Here is an 18,851-nt window from a genome sequence, read left to right as displayed (position 1 = left end):
ATAAGGGAGTATGTTGCCCCCATGTTCAATGAGCTCAATCCGGGCATTGTTAGGCCTGAAATTCAAGCACCTCAATTCGATTTAAAGCCCGTGATGTTCCAAATGTTGCAAACAATGGGTCAATTTAGTGGGCTGCCTACTGAGGATCCTCATCTTCATCTTCGTTCATTTTTGGAGGTGAGTGATTCTTTCAAGCTACAAGGAGTGAGTGATGAGGCCGTGAGGTTTAAATTGTTCCCTTTATATTTAAGGGATCGAGCTAGAGCTTGGCTCAACACACTTCCTCCCGACTCCATCACTACATGGAATGAGTTGGCTGAAAAATTCTTGATGAAGTACTTTCCTCCTACCAAAAATGCCAAATTTCGCAATGAAATCGTGTCTTTTCAGCAGCTGGAAGATGAATCCTTTTGTGAACCTTCGGAGAGATTTAAAGAGTTATTCAGAAAGTGCCCACACCATGGGATTCCGCATTGTCTACAAATGGAAACATTCTATAATGGGCTCAATTCTTCCGCTTGCATGGTGTTGGATGCTTCAGCTAATGGGGCTATTCTCTCTATGTCCTACAATGAAGCCTATGAGATCTGGAGAGCATAGCTAGAAAAAATTACCAATGGTCCAATGCTAGAGCCTCAACAAGTTGAAAAGAAGCCGGTATGCTTGAAGTGGATTGTAACGCCCTACTACCTTAGAGCCGTTACTAAATGAGTTTAAAACACAACTGTGCAACTAATTGACTCTACGAGGTTTTCAAAGATCGAAAGTGTAACTAACCGGAAATTAAGGCTGTATTCTTTGAAAATACTTAGTTTCATTGAAAACTTTAAGTATCAACATCTGGGATCCCAAAAAAAAGGTTTACAAAATATTTACAACTCAAAAATAGATTTACACTTGATTCACTATCAAAAGAACAAGTTAATACAACCATATTCAAAATGCCCCCAACCAAAGCAGTCCTGCAGGCCAAACATGTACGCGCCACCCCCACGCTCTCCATACTCATGGCTGGTTGACTGACTCTTTGCTTTAACCTGCAACACAGAGCACCCGCGAGCCGAAGCCCAACAAGAAAACTCATACAGTAAATAACATATGCATATAATATAGTTAACATATAATCCATTGATAACCAGGAAAACCATCAGACTGAACAAACATGGCCATGCCGCCCCAGAGGCCTTACCAAAGCCTGGGGTCTCGGTCCTTACCGTAAGGATAACTCATGTATCCATTGGGTCCCACCCTGACTATAAGCACTCCATGTGCTAAGTGTTACTTCCGGCCCCACGGCCGTTCTCAGCCTTCGCCGCTCTCGGCCTTAGCCGTTCATTTCATTATAATCACACATATAGTACATCTCGAAATAATCATTCAATCATATAATAATTCATTTAAGGTTATACATTAGCACGTAATACAATCTAGGGCCATGCCCTGCAATAACACTATGGGCCCATGCCCTGTTCTCGGGTGCTACAGTTTTCTTACCTGTATCCCGAGCTTTCCGATGCACCAAGGTCACAAGAACGGTCCTCTAGCATGAGGCTCTCCGAAATCATAGTCACAACACACATAAAACACTTTTAATACTAACCAAACCCAAAACCACTTCCCGGGACCAATCCCGTACTCTCGGGACCTCTAATTCCTTAAAACAATACATTGGAACCATTCCCCGTGTCCCCGGGCAAAAGCCCTAAAAACCCAAATTTTTGGCTTTCAAAAGGGCCTAGGGCCGCGGCACTCCCCTCAAGGGCTGCGGCGCCCAGCGACTAGGCCATTTCCTGAAGCAACCTCGCGCCGCGGCGCTCCTTCGCGAACCCAGATTTCTGGGTTTTCTCTTGCGTTTTTCCCGAGCTACAACCTCTCCAAATCATCCCAAACAAATACCTAAACCCCAAGATCAATTTAAAACTTCAAATGAACCATCTAACAACCCATAAACACTAGTATCAAGATCAAAACACAATCACACCCAAAAATCCACCCTTTGATTTCTAATTTCAGCAAACTCAAACCAAAACTTAAAAACTTTACTCATGCTTTAAATTTCTCAAATCAAAACAGAAACAAGCCTTAAATTTGCATAAAATTCTTACCTCAAGTGGAGAATTCACCCCTAAGCTCCCTTGATTCTCCTCCTAAACTCCCACGTCAGCCCCTTCTACTCTTCTTCTTCTTCTTGCCCTAGCTTTTCTTCTTCTAGTTTTTTTTTCTTCTCTTCAAATTTTATCAAGACCATAATATGACTAAGCCTAAACCGTGTACCCCAATATCCCAGCTGAAATTTTCTAAACCCCCTGCCAAATGACCATTTTACCCCTTCTAATAATCCTTTCCTAACTAAACCTCCAAGGGTACTCTAGTCCTTTCACTTCTATTTCAATTCTACCATTTTCCATCTAAAACTTATTACTCAAAGCAGTTACAAACGGTTACACAAGTTACTCAATCGCCAATAACTATAACCATTAGTTCTCAATTCAACTTACGAAATTCCTAAAGTACCCCTAGGCTTCTTCCGAGCCGGGTATAAAATCCCGTTGTGACCTTTAAGTTATCTAGCTCGCTAGGACTGTCTCGGCACGTGCATCACATTAATACCACCACACCCACGTGGTACAAACCACAACATATAATTATCACATTTATGCCCTCAACGGGCCAAAATCACCAATTTACCCCTAACATACAAACGGGGCCCACAAGCATAAATATACAACCTAATCATGCATTCTAATCACATATTCAATCAAATTCATATAATATCATGTCAATTCACTTATTGCCCTCTAGTCATGCTTAAACAAGGTCTTAAACCTTATTAGCAACTTGGGGTGTTTCAATTATCCCCTCCTTAGAAGAATTTCGTCCTCGAAATTACCTGAACAACTCGGGATGTCGCTCCCGCATATTAGACTCAAGCTCCCATGTCGCCTCTTCAGTCTTGCTGTTCCTCCACAGCACTTTAACCAAGGAGATGGTCTTGCTCCGCAAGACTTTGTCCTTCCTATCAGGGATCTGAACAGGCTTCTCCTCGTATGATATATCCTGATCCAACTCCAAGTTCTCATAGCTCAATACATGAGTAGTATCTGATACATACTTCCGGAGCATGGATACATGAAACACATCATGAACCCCTGATAGAGCTGGAGGCATTGCTAACCTGTAAGCCACCTCTCCAACTCGCTCAATAACCTCAAAGGGGCCAACAAACTTGGGACTCAGCTTGCCCCGGATGCCGAATCGTTTCACTCCTCTCAGGGGTGAAACCCTGAGGAACACATGATCACCAACCTGAAATTCCACGCTCCTGCATCTCAGGTCTGAATAACTCTTTTGGCGACTCTGGGAGGCGAGCATATGAGCTCTAATCTTCTAAATTGCCTCATTGGTCCTCTGAACCATGTCAGGACCTAAATATCTTCTCTCACCTGTCTCATCCCAATGTATCGGTGACCTGCAGTTTCTTCCATACAGCATCTCATACGGAGCCACTCCAATAGTCGCCTGATAACTATTATTATACGAGAAATCAATCAGAGGGGGATACCTACTCCAAGATCCCCCAAAATCCATCACACAAGGTCGTAACATATCCTCCAGTATCTGAATCGTCCTCTCAGACTGTCCATCTGTCTGAGGATGATAAGCGGTACTAAACCATAGTTGTATGCCCATTGCCTTCTGCAGGCTCTCCCAAAACTTGGAGGTGAAGGTGGGGTCTATATCAGAAACTATCGACCTCGGAGCCCCATGAAGTCGAACAATTTCCTTCACATATAGCTCAGCATACTGCTCCACAGTATAAGTTGCCCTCACAGGAAAGAAGTGGGTGGACTTAGTATACCTGTCCACAATCACCCACACCGAGTCATGCTGACCCACGGTCTTCGGCAATCCAACAACAAAGTCCATGGCAATATCCTCCCATTTCCACTCGGGAATCCCTAGAGGCTGTAATAACCCTGCTGGCCTCTAATGTTCAGCCTTAATCTGTTGACAGGTCAAGCATCTGGCCACATAGTCCACCACATCCCTCTTCATGCCTGACCACCAATACAAAACTTTCAAGTCATGTGTTGACCGCGTTTTTGGCCAACGACGTGAGAACGTCAAAAACGATAAACCTTTAAGAGAAATAAAACGACACAGATGGTTTTTGAACAGAAAGTAAATAACACAACAATTTTTATAGTGGTTCAACCCCAATATGTTGGTAATAGCCTAATCCACTTAGAGTTGTGATTATAGATCTGTACTCAAGATCAGATGAACTGAGCCAACTGAGTTTCTTCAGTACAGATTGCGAAAATACAAGAATTCTTTATGATACCAGCATTTTCTCTCTCTAGAAAACTCAGACCCAAAATTTCCCCAAAAAGTCGAAGAAGACCCTTTCTAATCCCATAAGCCATATATTTATAGGCTTAGGATCATACATCTGATATCCCCTAGAATCAGGATATTTTATTATATTTATTACATTTAAATTACAAAAAACATTCAAAATGTAACAAAACCCCCAATTTGTGGGAAGAATGAGAGATTCCCGCGCGTGCCAAGACCAGTTCTTGTTGAAGCCGTTTCTGGGAATCTTGACTTAGTCCCCCTCTATCTGGTCGACCCATATCTCTTACTGACCATTCATGCAAGTGCTGGTGGGACACATGCATGCGGGACATATGCAAGTGCTGGTAAGACATACACTTGCTGGTAGGACAAGCATTTGCTAGTCAGACATGTGCATGGTGGTAGGACATGCACTCCTCTCTTCTAACATGGCACTCTCCTCTAGCATGCCATGTCTCTCCTCTAACATGGCACTCTCCTCTAGCATGCCATTTCTCTCGTCTAACATGGCACTCTCTTCTAGCATGCCATTTCTTTATTTGGACAACCATGCACTTGTTGAACATACGCATAAGGACCAGACCTTTGTCTCTCCTCGGACATGTGTCTGACCACGTCCTTAGCCTCTCCTCAGACCAAAGTCCGACCACACCCTTGGGCTCTCCTCGGACCAAAGTCCGACCACGCCCCTTGGGCTCTCCTCGGACCAAAGTCCGACCACGCCCTTGGGCTCTCCTCTAGTATGACATTTATGGGCAGTAACGTCGTGACTGGTCGGATGCAACAACTTGACTGGTCATGACACCTCTCAAGCAGTCAAAACTCTTCATCAGTCTACCGGGTCACTTTATCACAACTCTGAGGAGTCAATGTATTTATTGACTATTAATGTGTCTTTTACAGACCATGTACTGCCACTTGTCACCTCTATTGCCACGTCATCGATATCCAATTTTTGGGGATAACATCATGGTACATCTTCGTAGAACCTGGGTGCAAAGAGTAGGGAGTGGTATGAGACTCATCCAGAATCTCTCATCTGATTCAATCGGAACACAAATCTGTCCTTTGTACTTCAATAAACCCATCTCAGAGATAGAGAAGTCCTTAATTGCTCCAGTTAGGACATTCCCTCTACGTTTAACTAACTGGGGATCCATTCCCTGTGCTTCCTTAATCCTCTCAAGGAGCATTGATTGAAGAGTAATGTTGGCTAACCTACCAACCACTAACTCTATACCTGCTCTGGTCATCTCTTTAGCTAATCTGTCAGATATCTGCCTCGAACTATACAACTGTCTTGGGCCCCTCCGGCTCAATACATCAGCCACTACATTAGCCTTCCTAGGATGGTATAGGATATCACAATCGTAATCCTTTACCAACTCTAGCCACTGCCTCTGGCGCATATTCAAGTCCTTCTAGGTAAAGAAATACTTTAAACTTTTGTGATTAGTGTATATCTCGCATCTTTCACCATACAGATAGTGTCTCCAAACCTTAAGTGCGAATACCACTACAGCTAACTCCAGATCATGCGTGGGATATCTCTGCTCGTACTCCTTTAATTGCCTTGATGCATAAGCTATCACTTTCCCAGCCTGCATCAACACACAACCCAGACCCTGTCAAGAAGCGTCACAGTAGACCACAAACTTCTCATCATCTGTCGGTAGGCTCAGCACTGGTGCAGTAATCAATCGTCGCTTCAACTCTTTAAAGTTGTTCTCACATCGATCTGTCCACACATACTTGGTCTTCTTTCTTGTCAATTCTGTCAATGGAGTAGCAATTCTGGAGAACCCCTCTACAAATCGCCGGTAGTAACCTGCTAGTCCAAGGAAACTTCTAACTTCAGGAACACTGTTTGGTCTAGGCCAATCTCTTACTGCTTCTATCTTACTTGGGTCGACTAGTAACCCATCCTTACTGATAATATGGCCCAGAAATGAAACTTGCGATAACCAGAACTCGCACTTGCTAAACTTAGCATATAGCTTATGCTCTCTCAGCCGCTGCAACACCAGGCGCAAATGATGCTCATGCTCTGTCTCTGACTGGGAGTACACTATGATATCATCAATAAATACAATCACAAACTTATCCAGATAATCTTTGAAATTTTTTTTCATCAAATCCATAAAAGCTGCTGGGGCATCGGTTAATCCAAAGGACATAACCAGAAATTCATAATGCCCATACCGTGTCTGAAAAGCAGTCTTTGGTACGTCCTCTTCTTTGATCCTCAACTGATAATAACCTGATCGGAGGTCAATCTTTGAAAACACTGTACTCCCCTGAAGCTGATCAAATAAATCGTCAATCCTAGGCAATGGATACTTGTTCTTGATGGTCAACTTATTCAACTCCCTGTAGTCAATGCACATCCTGAGCGATCCATCCTTTTTCTTAACAAATAACACTGGAGCACCCCATGGCGAGAAACTCGGTCTGATAAACCCCAAATCCAGTAGCTCCTGCAACTGAATCTTCAATTCCTTTAATTCTGCCGGAGCCATTCTGTAAGGTGCCTTGGACACTGGCTCTGCTCCCGGAACCAACTCTATGACGAACTCAATCTCTCGCTGTGGCGGCAATCCTGACAGATCTGCTGGAAACAAGTTTGGAAACTCACAGACCACTCTGGTTTCATTCGGTCCCACTGCTGCCACCTTAGAGGAATCTACAACACTCGCTAGGAATCCTATGTAACCCTCCTGCATCAGGTCTCTAGCCTTTAGTGCTGAGGTCATAGGCACCCGCGGTCCATTCATTGTTCCCACAAACACAAAGGGTACCTCACCTTCTGGTTCAAAAGTCACCATTCGTCGCTTACAGTCAATTGTTGCTCCATACCGCGTTAACCAATCCATTCCTAGTATTATATCAAAATCATCCATATCTAGTTCAACCAAGTCAACAAACAATTCCCTACCATCTATTACTACTTGTAATGCTCTAACCCATCTCCTAGAGACTACCAGTTCTCCTGTTGGCAATAAAGTCTGAAAACCCCTATCATACAAAATACTAGGTCTACAAAGCTGATCAATCATCCTAGTAGATACAAATGAGTGAGTAGCACCAGAATCAATCAATGCAGTATCCAAAGAACCAGCACTAAAAATCTGACCTGTCACAACTGAAGGACTGGCCTCCGCCTCAGTCTGAGTCAAAGTGAATACCCTAGCAAGAGCGAGGCTGTCTCCCTGATTTGGCTCCTCTTTCTTAGCTTGTGGGCAGTCTTTCTTCAAATGATTGTTGCTCCCACAAATAAAACATGCCCTGGTCTGGCACTCGCCCTGATGTCGTCGCTTGCATCGAGGACACATCGGAAAGCTCCTCCAGTTGTCATTTCTGCCCTGACGGCCACCAATAGAACCGCGAACCCTCCTATCAGAACCATAAGGAACAAATGAATCTGGTACTCTTCTTTTCTACTCACTGGGACCACTGTCCCGACTAGGCCCAGAAGAAGGAGGCACCGTCCTCCTGGTATCGCGCCTAGCAGCGCTATCCTTCCAGATCTGATCCTCAGCCCTCTCTGCAGTAAGGGCTTTATCCACTACCTGAGCATAAGTAGTCTCTGGAACCAATGTAATACTCACATCACGGGCGATCATCACATTCAATCCCCGTATAAACCTATCTCTCCTGGCCGCATCAGTCGACACTAACTCTGGCGCAAACTTCGCCAAACTGTCAAATCTCAGGGCGTATTCAGTGACTGATAACTTGCTCTGAGTCAGGTTGATAAACTCATCAGCCTTCGCAGCTTGAACTGCTACACTGTAGTATTTCTCATTAAAAATGCTCTTAAATTCTTCCCAAATCATAGTTGCAGTATCCCTTCGCTGGCTTACTACATCCCACCATATTCGTGCATCATCTCTAAGCATATAGCTGGCACAATCAACCCTTTCCTTTCCTTCAACCCTCATGAAATCCAAGATTACAGAAATCATATTCATCCACTGCTCAGCCCGCAATGGGTTTGTTCCACCCTCAAAGGTAGGAGGTTGCTGTTTTCTGAATCTTTCATACAGAGGTTCCAACCTGCTCTCAACCACAAGCTGAACCAAAGCTGGTGCTACACTCTGCTGTAGTGGTAACCCGGTGACTTGTGGAGGAGCCTGTTGCCTCGGCTGACTAAGTTCTTCCTCTGTTTTCTTCAATCTAGCCTCCATTTCGGCTAATATCTGCTGCCAGTTCTGAGGAGCAGGTGGAGGGTCCTGACCCTGATTGTCATCCTCCGCCCGAATGCCGCGGAGTCTAGATGATTGCCAAGGCATGACAACTAAATGCCTACAATCAGTGACACTGCTCATCAGGCATGATAACAAGATCCAATTCCACCTCTCAATCTCAACAACAACCAAGATCAACAATCCAAATAATATACAGATAGCATACAACACACAACGGGCCTTGCCCTGGCATCATGCATATGTTATCTCACTCATTATGCTCATAATAATCTAAGCAGGCACACAAGGCATTCAAACACATATTCAACTATATTAATCAACCATACCAATCAACCCTGAGTCGAGCTTTTCAATGGCAGCATGCGTACATGTTCGGTCAATCTCCAGAACCAATAAACCTTGGCTCGCTCTGATACCAAGTTGTAACACCCTACTACCTTAGAGTCGTTACTAAGTGAGTTTAAAACACAACTGTGAAACTAATTGACTCTACGAGGTTTTCAAAGACCGAAAGTGTGACTAACCGGAAGTTAAGGCTGTAATCTTTGAAAATACTTAGTTTCATTGAAAACTTTAAGTATCAACATCTGGGATACCAAAAATAAGGTTTACAAAATATTTACAACTCAAAAATAGATTTACACTTGATTCACTATCAAAAGAACAAGTTAATACAGCCATATTCAAAATGCCCCCAACTAAAGTAGTCGGGCAAGCCGAACATGTATGCGCCGCCCCCACGCTCTCCACACTCATGGCTTGTTGACTGACTCTTTGCTTTTACCTGCAACACAGAGCACCCGTGAGCCGAAGCCCAGCAAGAAAACTCATACAGTAAATAACATATGCATATAATATAGTTAACATATAATCCACTGATAACCAGGAAAACCATCAGACTAAACAAACACGGCCATGCCACCCCAGAGGCCTTACCAAAGCCTGGGGTCTCGGTCCTTACCGTAAGGATAACTCATGTATCAATTGGGTCCCACCCTGACTATAAGCACTCCATGTGCTAAGTGTTACTTCCGGCCCCACGGCCGTTCTCAGCCTTCGCCGCTCTTGGCCTTAGCCGTTCATTTCATTATAATCACACATATATTACATCTCGAAATAATCATTCAATCATATAATAATTCATTTAAGGTTATACATTAGCACGTAATACGATCTAGGGCCATGCCCTGCAATAACACTATGGGCCCATGCCCTGTTCTCGGGTGCTACAGTTTTCTTACCTGTATCCCGAGCTTTCCGATGCACCAAGGTCACAAGCACGGTCCTCTAGCACAAGGCTCTCCGAAATCCTAGTCACAACACACATAAAACACTTTTAATACTAACCAAACCCAAAACCACTTCCTGGGACCAATCCCGTACTCTCGGGACCTCTAATTCCTTAAAACAATACATTGGAACCATCCCCCGTGTCCCCGGGCAAAAGCCCTAAAAACCCAAATTTTTGGCTGTCAAAAGGGCCTAGGGCCGCGGCACTCCCCTCAAGGGCCACGGCGCCCAGCGGCTAGGCCATTTCCTGAAGCAACCTCGCGCCGCGGCGCCCAAGAATAGGGCCACGGCGCTCCTTCGCGAACCCAAATTTCTGGGTTTTCTCTTGCGTTTTTCCTGAGCTACAACCTCTCCAAATCATCCCAAACAAATACCTAAACCCCAAGATCAATTTAAAACTTCAAATGAACCATAGAACAACCCATAAACACTAGTATCAAGATCAAAACACAATCACACCCAAAAATCCACCCTTTGATTTCTAATTTCAGCAAACTCAAACCAAAACTTAAAAACTTAACTCATGCTTTAAATTTCTCAAATCAAAACAGAAACAAGCCTTAAATTTGCATAAAATTCTTACCTCAAGTGGAGAATTCACCCCTAAGCTCCCTTGATTCTCCTCCTAAACTCCCACGTCAGCCCCTTCTACTATTCTTCTTCTTCTTGCCCTAGCTTTTCTTCTTCTAGTTTTTTTTTCTTCTCTTCAAATTTTATCAAAACCATAATATGACTAAGCCTAAACCGTGTACCCCAATATCCCAGCTGAAATTTTCTAAACCCCCTGCCAAATGACCATTTTACCCCTTCTAATAATCTTTTCCTAACTAAACCTCCAAGGGTACTCTAGTCCTTTCACTTCTATTTCAATTCAACCATTTTCCATATAAAACTTGTTACTCAAAGCAGTTACAAACGGTTACACAGGTTACTCAATCACCAATAACTATAACCATTAGTTCTCAATTCAACTTACGAAATTCCTAAAGTACCCCTAGGCTCCTTCCGAGCCGGGTATAAAATCCCGTTGTGACCTTTAAGTTATCTAGCTCGCTAGGACCGTCTCGGCATGTGCATCACATTAATACCACCACACCCACATGGTACAAACCACAACATATAATTATCACATTTATGCCCTCAACGGGCCAAAATCACCAATTTACCCCTAACATACAAACGGGGCCCACAAGCATAAATATACAACCTAATCATGCATTCTAATCACATATTCAATCAAATTCATATAATATCATGTCAATTCACTTATTTCCCTCCAGGCATGCTTAAACTAGGTCTTAAACCTTATTAGAAACTTGGGGTGTTACATGGATGCATTGACAAATTTGACTGCTCAAGTTTCTTCAATGACTAACCTTCTCAAGAACATGAGTTTTGGGGGGAATGGTACAACCATCTGCTGTGGGACAAGTTGTTGATGTGTCTGGTGTTTATTGTTGAGATGGGCACACTTTTGAGAGTTGTCCTTCGAGTCCTTCTTTGGTTTGTTATGTGGGGAATCAAAATGCCAACCGTAATAACCGATATGCAAACTCTTATAATCTGGGGTGGTGTCAGCATCCAAATTTCTCTTATGGGAGGGGGGGGGGGGTGGTGAAGGAGCTAGTTCAAGCGAAGCACCAATGAAAAATTAGCCTACATATCCACCGAGGTTTTCTCAACAAACATCAAGAGCTCAACCACCTCCTCCTCAAGTGTCTCAATCAAGCTCGTTGGAAAGTTTAATGAAAGAATATATGGCCAAGAACGATGTTGTGATTCAGAGCCAAGCGGCATCCTTGAGGAACCTAGAGATTCAAGTGGGGCAGCTAGCTAATGAGCTAAGGAATAGACCACAAGGTACCTTTCCTAGTGATACCGAAAATCCAAGGAGAGATAGTAAGAAGCATTGCAAGGCGGTTAGCTTGCGGAGTGGTAAAAATCTGGAGTTGACTGAGAATAATCCTAAGAGGAACAGCAAGCCCACTTCAATCCTAATTAGTGTGGAAAAGGAAGACAGAGCTGTGAGTTCGAAAATGTCAAATGTTGATCCTGAAGCAATTGCTACAGCAATTCCTCAGCAAAATGCAACAGAGAAGCCTATGAGCAAGCCACCTCCACCATTTTCTCAGCGATTTCAAAAGCAACAACAAGATGTTCAATTCCGAAGATTTTTATATGTTTTGAAACAACTTCACATCAATATACTGTTGGTGGAAGCTTTGGAACAAATGCCCAACTATGTGAAATTTTTAAGGATATTTTAACTAAAAAGAGGAGGCTTGGAGAATTTGAAACGGTGGCTTTGACTGAAGGTTGTAGTGCGATATGGAAGAGTAAAATTCCTCCTTAATTGAATGACCTGGGCAGATTTACAATTCCTTGTTCTATTGGTGGTAGAGATGTTGGTAGAGCACTTTGCAACTTAGGGGCTAGTATCAATTTGATGCCCATGTCGATTTTGAAGAAGTTGGGAATTGGAGAAGAAAGGCCAACCACAGTCACATTGCAACTAGGGAATCGTTCTATGGCACACCTGGAAGGAAAAATTGAAGATGTTCTAGTGCAAGTTGATAAATTCATTTTTGTGGACGATTTCAGCATTCTTGATTATGAAGCAAATACATATGTTCCTATTATCTTGGGTAGGCCATATCTAGCTACTGGGAGGACTTTGATTGATGTACAAAAAAGGGAGCTTACTATGAGGGTGAATGACCAACAAGTGACTTTTAATGTGTTCAATGCTATGAAGTTTCCAGATGAGATTGAGGAATTCTCTCGGTTGAGTGCAATTGAGTCAATTGTAGCTAAAAATTCCACAAGGAAGCTTTTAAAGATGGAATGGGGGTGAGGTCACTTGAATAGCTTGAAGACTTAAGTGAAGAGGAAGAAAACCAAGTTACATGAGTGGAGTCAAAGCAGCCCTTTACTAAATTTAGGAGGCCTTTTGAGTACTTGGACTTGTCAGAAGGGAATTTTAAGCCTCCTAAGCCCTTTATTCAAGACCACCAAAGTTGGAGTTGAAGCCTTTGCCTAATCACCTGAAGTATGCCTATTTGAGAGATAACGAGACTTTGCCCATGATTATTTCAGCCATGTTAGGAACTAAAAATGAATTGTTTTTGCTTGATGTTTTGAAGAGATACATAACGGCCATTGGTTGGACCATGGTGGATATTAAGGGTATAAGTCCCTCATTTTGTATGCATAAAATTCTGTTGGAAGATTTTTGTAATAATTCTGTTGAGCAGCAACGAAGGCTTAATCCTATCATGAAGGAAGTGGTTAGAAAAGAGATAATTAACTAGCTCGATTATGGAATTGTGTACCCAATTTTGGTTAGTTCTTGGGTCAACCCAATTCAGCGTGTTCCTAAGAAAGGTGGAGTCACGGTGGTGGCTAATGAAAATAATGAGTTGATTCCCACAAGAACAGTGATGGGGTGGCATGTTTGTAAGGACTATCGAAAGTTGAATAAGGCCACTCGAAAAGACCATATCCCACTGCCATTCATTGATCAAATGCTTGATTGGTTTGCGAGAAAGGAGTTTTATTATTTTCTTGATGGGTATTCAGGCTATAATCAGATTTCCATTGTGCCAAAAGACCAAGAGAAGACTACATTCACTTATCCTTATGGCCCCTATGCCTTTTGAAGGATGTCGTTTGGGTTGTGCAATGCTCCTTTCAGATATGGTGGAAAAAATCTACTGAAGTCTTCATGGACGATTTTTCAGTATTTGGTGGGTCCTTTGACACTTGTTTGGCTAACTTGGAGCAGGTCTTGGCGAGATGTGAAGAAACAAACTTGGTACTCAATTGGAAAAAATGCCATTTCATTGTACAAGAATGCATTGTTTTGGGCCATAGAATTTCTAACAAGGGCATAGAAGTGGATAGAGCAAAGCTTGAAGACATTGAAAAGTTACCACCACCTACTACAGTCAAGGGGATTAGAAGCTTTTTGGGCTACGCGAGCTTCTGTAGGAGGTTTATAAAAGATTTTTCAATGATCTCCAAGCCCATTTGTTCATTACTTGAGCAAAATTGACCATTTGAGTTCACTAAGGAGTGTCAAGAAGTGTTTGTGACTTTGAAGAAAGATCTTATCACTGCACCCATCATTGTAGCTCTGAATTAGTCTCTTCCCTTTGAATTGATGTGCAATGCTAGTGACTTTGTTATTGGTGCATGGCTTGGGCAGTGAAAAGAGAAGGTGTTTCATTCCATTTATTATGGCAGCAAGACATTAGCTGATGCTCAATTGAACTATACCACCACCGAGAAAGAACGTTTGGCAGTGGTGTTTTCTTTTGACAAGTTTAGAGCTTATCTTGTGGGGACCAAACTGGTTGTTTACACTAATCATTGAGTGATCAAGTATCTAATAGCCAAGAAGGATGCTAAGCCAAGACTTATTCGATGGGTGTTGCTTCGTCAAGAATTTGACTAGGAAATTTGGGATAGAAAAGGAACAGAGAACCAAGTGGCTGACCATTTATCTAGACTTGAAGCTAGTAGTGAAAAGCAAGGTGAAGGCCTATTAAAGAGACATTCCACAATGAGAAATTTTTTGTTGTGAGCCAAGTCACTACACCATGGTACGCTGATTTTGTCAACTATTTGGTGAGTTGTTTACAACCACCCGATTTAAATAGGCAGCAACTCAAGAATTTTTTTCATGATGTAGGGTTTTATTATTGGGATGAGCCCTATTTGCACAAGCAATGTCCAGATCGAATCATGATGCGTTGTGTGCCTGAAGATGAAGTTTCGAGTATACTAGAGCATTGTCAATCAGCTCCTCATGGTGGACATTTTGGTGGGGAAAGGACAGCAGCTAAGGTTTTTCAATCGGGGTACTATTGGCCTTCTATTTTCAAGGATGCTCAGGAATTTACTAAAAGATCGATCGATGCCACCGTGTTGGAAATATTTCAACAAGGAATGAAATGCCTTTGACTTGCATCCTTGAAGTGGAATTGTTCGACGTTTGGGGAATCGACTTCATGGGGCCATTTCCACAATATTTCAGAAATTTTTATATCTTGGTGGCGGTTGGCTATGTCTCTAAGTGGGTTGAAGCAATGGCAAGTCCTACCAATGATTCCAAGATGGTCATGAAGTTCTTACATAAGCATGTTTTCACCCGCTTTGGCACTCCAAGGGTGCTTATAAGCAATGAAGGCACCTACTTTGTGAACAAGATTTTGGTGGCTATGTTAGCCAAATATAGTGAGAAACACAAGATTGCTACAACCTACTACACTCAAAAAAATGGTCAAGCGGAAATATCCAATAGAGAGATCAAGGGAATCCTAGAGAAAGTGGTGAATCCTAGTAGAAAGGATAGGTCTCAGTGATTGTATGATGCTCTTTGGGCTTATAGAACGACTTTCAAAACCCCTTTCGGAATGTTGCTGTATCGTTTGGTTTTTGGGAAAGTTTGCCATTTTCTCGTTCAGTTGGAGCATAAGGCATATTGGGCCACAAAGAAGATAAATATGGATCTCCAAGCTACTGGAGAAGCTCTTAAATTACAATTAAATGAGATGGATGAGATGAGGTTTTTCTCCTATGAAAATGCTAAGTTGTATAAGGAGAAAACTAAGAGGTGGCATGACCAGAAAATTCAAGCTCGAATCTTTGAGAAGGGGCAAAAAGTGTTACTCTTTAACTCGCCCTTGAAGCTGTTTCCTGGCAAATTGAAATCTCGTTGGTCTGGCCCATTTACCGTGGTAAAAGTTTATCACTTTGGAGCAGTTGACCTCTGAGAAGATCAATCCAGAAGGGAATTTCAGGTGAATGGGCAGCGCTTGAAGCATTATTGGGGAGGTGAGGTCAATTGTGAGGATAGCTTTATCACTTTGGAGGATCCTTAAGGTCGTTGTTGTTTTGGGTTGTCAAGTGATGCAGACATTAATTGTAAGACAACCCAAAAAGGCCAAAATGTAGAAAAATATGTATATAAGAAATATAGATATATAAAATATAATATATAAATAAAAATATATATATGTAGTTGTTGTTCTTCTAATTTCTTTTAGTTCTTTAGTTTTGCTAGATTAATTTCACGTGATTATGTTGTTTTGGAAGTGGTGTTACATTTGTTATTGTGTTTTAGGGGTTAACACGTGAAAAATAGTATCCTGGAAGTAATTTCTAGGTCTAATGGTATTGCGTACTTTTTGCTGAGCAAAAATTTATGAAAAATCAGAGGGGTTCCATCAAAAAATTTGTTGAGACAAAATAGTGGCATTTTGGGCAGGCACAAGCCTGGGACGTGATTTCGTTCAAAAATATATATATAATATACAACATATATATATTACAAAATATATATATATTAACAAATATGTATATACACCCACCCCCGCCCCCCACATTTCTGAAACCCGATACCCAGTGTCCTATTTTCCCCTCACCCGTATTCCCCATTTCCTCCCATCAGCACCACTGTTCTCCGTCCCCTTCCACCCATGACCACCCAAAATCAAGAGCCTATCATCACCAAATCGACTCTACCCAAACCCATATGTGAGAAGAGCACCCAAGAAAAACCCCAAACCTCACAAGTCACCAGCCCTTCTCGCCTACTCTCGGGACCAAAAATCTGAAGCACCCAGGCGCAATGACCATTCGCACACCACCCTAACTTCCCATGCCCACTAGCCTCTATACACCAAATGCCCTTTGCCAATTTGGTCGGACACAACCCCAAGCCTTGGCCCCAGGACGCTGGACATTCAGGCACCACTCCAAGGCGCGATTCCGCCTGCGCCGTCTAGCCCCTCCACTCCTTTGCTCTGAGTACCCAGACGCTAGGCTTGGCCACATGCAGCCAATCGTCTCTACAACCAGGCGAGATTTTGTGTGTGTGAGAGGATATTTAGCCCATGCCTGTGCCTACTGCCATCTTAGCCCGAGCCCCAAGGCGCCCCCACTAGCTTCGAGCGCCAGCCGCGCCATCTCTCTTGGTCTTGCCATTCCAATTTGCATACTAATTTCCTTGTCCTGTTATATTTTTGAGAATATTGTTGGGTGTTGGATTCACTGCTTGTGAAATATTGATTATGGGGGTAGCTTTTGGACACTTTTCAGCTTGTTGATAGTGTACTTCTTGTTGCTATTGTATTGCTTGTTGCTCTGGTGCTGTCATTTGTTAAGTAGTTATATTTGGTGTGTGGGTGCCTGGTTCAGTTGTTGTACTGCTGCTTTGTGATCTATTTAGTTCCTTTTTTACCAATATGGCCACCAAAACTCGAGATGAGAGAAGGAAATCCAAACCACCATATACCCGTCCACCAACCAAAAAGAGCACCACTGTCCCAAGATCTACCCCACCACCAACCAAAAAGAGTTCTACTGCCCCATGTTCTATACCACCACCATCCAAACAGATTCCATCTGTCCCAAACACTACCATTGCTTTCCCCAGCAACTGTTAATGACCCTACCCCCATCACTAGCAAACCAACAGCTAAGACAACATCAAACATCCCAAAATCTAAAAGACCAGCCAAAACCACATTAGCCGCACATCCACCCAAGACAAAAAAGACCACCACTACCACAAAAGTTGTGCCCAAGCCAAAATCTACTGTTGTAACGACCCCAAAGACCATGAAAAATCCAGCCCCTTTACTTCCCTCTAACAAATTTTTTTCAACTCAAGCCAGGGAGAAATATGAGTCCATTAAGACAAAGAAGTTGCTCCCCGAAAAAGGATTTTTGCCTGCCACTGTTGAGGTGCCAGCCTTCATTAGTGACGTCATTGAGCAAAACAATTGGGAGACTTTCTGTCAAAAACCAGATTATGCTATCATTCCATTGGTGCGTGAGTTTTACGCTAACATGGTGTCCTCTATGAATTCTTAAGTGATCGTTTGAGGCAAGGCTGTTTCATTTTCTGGTGAGGCTATTAACTCGGTATTTGGGCTGGACAACTTTGAGTATGTTGTTTATAACGATATGGTTGTGGCCCCTACACTAGAAAATTTTGACAAGGCACTGCAACTTGTCTAATCTCCAAGCACTCAATTGTGTGTTTCTTCCAGTGGTGTGCGTACTTTATTGCACACCTCTGTTTCACATGAAGCTAGAGTGTGGTTGCATTTCCTCAAATGTTGTCTGCTCCCTACCACACATGACACTACGGTGTCCAACGAGTGGGTACTTCTATTATATTGTATGCTGGCTGGTTTGAATATTGATGTGGGCAAGCTGATCACAAGGTAGATTGTTAGTTGTGCCAAAAAGAAAAAGGGAAAGTTATTCTTTCCATCATTCATCACGCAGTTGTGCCTTCAAGATGGGGTGCCTTATTAGTCCACTAAGGATGTGCTCTTTGAGTGCCGTGACATTGATTTCCTCATTCCTAGTCAGAGCCGAGAGCCTGTATTTGCATCTGAGCCTTGCACACTCGTTGACCTCATTGCTCAGCAGCGGGAAATTCTTGGGCGACTGGTGTCGCTTGAAACTCAACAGCACACTTACTGGAAATACACCAAGCAGTGGGATGCGGCGCTAATAATGTCCCTTCAGTGGAACTTCCCCAAGTCTACTACTGCTTTTCCTGCCTTCCCTAGCTCCTTTTTGGAGAGTTGGATTGCTCCGATTGTTCACGACGACCCTATTCCTTCGGATGCAAATTCTGAGGAACAGGCACAGGGAGCCTCTTTAACCCAGCTTTTGTTCTATACTTAATTTATGTTTTAGATTATTCCGTTGTTTACTTTTCATAGTCTATTAGTTAGTATTTGTTCTGTTTTGTCTTGTTGAATATAGTGTCCTTGTCTTATTGTTTAGTTGATCTTTTGAGGATACTCTTAGCTTTTGTTAGTGTTTACCTAGGGGGCTCGATGACGATCTTTAATAACTAAGTTGAAGCTGAATATCTTTCTTACTTAAGTTTTAAACTAAATTCTTTGGGTGTGAATGTTGCTAGCAGTTGATTGATGAGGGTGTTTTTTTCTTTTTAGTGTGTGC

At 42.6% G+C, this 18,851-nt stretch overlaps 1 non-coding gene across 1 annotated transcript; it reads right to left on the bottom strand.

Annotated features, from left to right (window-relative positions):
• Positions 1–360: 360 nt before the first annotated feature.
• On the bottom strand, positions 361–467 carry LOC133833771 (small nucleolar RNA R71). Its single transcript, XR_009893133.1, has one exon. It is a non-coding gene; the product is annotated as a small nucleolar RNA R71 (small nucleolar RNA).
• Positions 468–18,851: the final 18,384 nt, after the last annotated feature.

This window comes from Humulus lupulus, chromosome 4, assembly GCF_963169125.1.
Source record: "Humulus lupulus chromosome 4, drHumLupu1.1, whole genome shotgun sequence".
NCBI classification, from domain to species: domain Eukaryota; kingdom Viridiplantae; phylum Streptophyta; class Magnoliopsida; order Rosales; family Cannabaceae; genus Humulus; species Humulus lupulus.
Note: the sequence above shows the minus strand (reverse complement) of the source record. Positions and strands in the feature narration are given on the sequence as shown.